At 38.5% G+C, this 2,974-nt stretch overlaps 1 protein-coding gene across 1 annotated transcript in view; it reads left to right on the top strand.

The window, feature by feature from the left end:
* Nucleotides 1–1,841: 1,841 nt before the first annotated feature.
* The window catches only part of slc25a44 (solute carrier family 25 member 44), a 5,784-nt gene continuing 4,651 nt past the window's right edge, over nt 1,842–2,974 (top strand). Inside the window, exon 1 of the mRNA XM_015391004.1 lies at nt 1,842–2,012. The gene's annotated coding sequence lies outside the window, so the exon portion shown is untranslated. The remainder of the gene's footprint in view (nt 2,013–2,974) is intronic.

Below are 2,974 nucleotides of genomic sequence, written 5' to 3'. Positions count from 1 at the left end.
TTAAAGATGAACAGCGCAACAGTAATAATACTAATAATCACACAGCATGAAATTTGCCTCAGGCAAATATGAGCTTGAGGGCAGCCTGGATATTGCCATCTGTTGCCTCCAGCAGCATCAGCTCCTCACGAATCTCTGTGTCCCTGAGCTGCTGCAGCTGGGACGACCCACAGTCCTGGCAAAACAACCCCAATGATTTCCCTTTTATCTAAGCAGCACCTGGTTACCTCCTTTATGTCATTATCCCCTTAAAGAAATCAGCTCACAGAGTGTGCTCCTTTGATCATCGGTGCAGTCTGGCTGCAGAGTCAGGCTGATCAGATCAGTGTTGACTGGTGTGCCAGCTAGATGTACTACTAAAAACATACTGTAGTGTTCTTTCCTCTGACATAATACCTAATATTAGTGCTGAGCAGGGCTAGAGATGTAGGAAACTCACTCCATCGCCAGAGATTAAGATGCTGTTGTTTCATGGGGGCGCCAGAGATACTTCCACTTCCTGCTGTTCACCTCCTCTGTTTACATGTTTTCATAAAGAGATTATTTAGAGTCTGTTAGAAATAATCTGTGTTGTATGATGCTGATGAAATAATTACATGTTAGACTTTCTGCCAGAAATCAGTTAAAACAATGTTGCTTCATTCAGTTTTTACAATAGGCTTTACCCATAGGCCTATACTTCTCAAACTTAGGTAGGAAATAAGATGGCTTTAAGCCATGGACCTTCAACACGAAGAAAGGACAGTAAGAAAATCTATAACTGAAATTAACCACAATTGATCCTGTTTGAAGATTTCTAACAGCAGTGTGTGAGACACAGCCTGCATCTGGAAGATGAGCAGAGGAGACCAAATTGAAACTTTTGCAAAATGGAATAATATTGTGTGAAAAAGAACAATTAGAGGAAAACAGCCCTAACAGCCATTCGGTCATAGCTAGAAAGAGGACTTTTAGTTTAATAATTTAAGAAAAATGAAAATGATTGCACTGTGATGGACTGGCAACCTGTCCAGAGTATACCCCGCCTCTCGCCCATTGACTGCTGGAGACAGGCACCAGCACCCCTTACGACCCCACTCGGGACAAGCATGTCAGATAATGGATGGAGGGATGGAGGAAAATGATTCAGGTGACTAGATTTGCAAAGCTGGTGCAGACATTGCTACCCGTTAAACTGTGCACCACTTTCCAATGACTTTTCATTTTTGTTATTTTGGTCTTATTCTCTACAAAATACACAACAGTATGTAGTTGTTTATGTGACAAATTGGGGGGAAAAAAGTTCATCTGGAGGCTTGTTCACTTCTGGCACAGAAAAGTATGCTCTAGTCAAATATAAATGTCCACAAATGTGGTTGGAAGATTTAAAAAAAAAAAAAAGTCCCTTTGACTATCAAACATTTTAAGGATCCAGTAACACCCCTTTGCTGAACAACTAATCACACTTTGATCAAAGTTTTTTTGTTGGTTAAAAAATTTAAAACGATCAACAAGAGGAAAATAGGAAATTTATCACCTCTGCCAGAGATTCTGTATAACAATTGACTTGTTAGACCCTATATTTAACTAGACTATAACTTAAAGCAGTAAATCATGGACCTGGGGTGGTTTGCAAATGTGAAAAGGAGCTAAATTAAATTTTGCTGTACTTAAAACACATGTTTATTCCTCCAAACAAACCCTGGTACTTGTTTGATATGAATATTTATTTAATGGGGAAAAAATCTCTGACGTTAAAGAATGAACGCGGACAAGTCGATACTTAAAGCTACCGACAGGTGGTAATGTAGCTGGAAACATCCCAAATACCACCGAGGAAGAAAGTCTTACGTGATTGGTTGATCGGGCAGCATGGCGTTTGAATGAGAGCAGGAAGAGCTAACGCAGCAACGGAAGGAGGTTATTGCTAATTACAGACACCATTGAACGTTGCACTCCACCAAACCAGAGGTTTCTAGAGTTAATTGTTTTCGGGGTATGTCTTAGAGATCACATAAGGCCTGTCCGGTGAGGTAAGTACTTGTTACAGCTTCCCGTTACTTATGCTAACAGTTAGCTTTGTTTCACCGGTCACAGGCTTGTTTATCACACGGAGACATTAGCCGAGTTAAAAAAGCTTATGTTTATTAAGATAGCTGTTAGTTATTAGCTGTTCCACGGGATTTTGTGATATTTTATCATTTTAATTGGTTATAATCAAACCCTGTGTGTTATCATCGTGTTGGGAACGGTGTGTCCTTTAGAGTCCAGGATCAGTCAGATTCCCAGGTGATCATATTAACTGTGGAAAAGAAGGATTTCTGTTACTGAAACAGTGTAATACAAATATTACGGCCCCTTGGTTTGTCGGCTGAAGCTATTTTTGATTAGTTCTACAAAGTAAGTTTTAACCAGCATTGACCTTTGGTCCATGTTTCAAAGATAGTGAAACATTTGGACCCAAATGGAGCCAAAGTTAAACCTAATTCTCTGTTACTGACTGGTTGTATCATAACAAAACATTGTTGTTGCCTTTTTAAAGTATGTTAGGCTGTGATATAAAAAGAAAAAACAAAGCAAAAAAGTGTCTTGTTTAGGGATTCACATTGATTGGAATCTATTTTTGTTACGTTTCAAACCACAAACTTAAATTTGTTTGATAGGAAACTGGTATTAAATTCCAAGGGCATAGTTTTTTGATATTGTTTTTTTTTTTTTTTATCTTAAAATGAAAGCATGTATGTGTTTAGTTCCCCACAGGATCTGCATTTTTTGTGATCATTGCTCCTCTTACAAGTAGCATTTATGGGTTAGGGTTTACCAGTTTTGAACAATTTAAAGAGATAAGTAATTTCCGTTGCTTCTATAAAAGAGTTACTCTAACTCGCATGTTTTTAGTAAGTTTTCACTGTATTTGGATCCTCTCATAAGCTCTAACCAACCTTACACTTTCTGCTGAACAAAAGCAGAACCACAACATGATACTACCACCACC

The sequence above is a fragment of the Cyprinodon variegatus genome, unplaced genomic scaffold, assembly GCF_000732505.1.
Source record: "Cyprinodon variegatus isolate N-32 unplaced genomic scaffold, C_variegatus-1.0 Scaffold22, whole genome shotgun sequence".
NCBI classification, from domain to species: Eukaryota; Metazoa; Chordata; class Actinopteri; order Cyprinodontiformes; family Cyprinodontidae; genus Cyprinodon; species Cyprinodon variegatus.
This window is presented reverse-complemented; position numbering and strand designations above follow the sequence as displayed.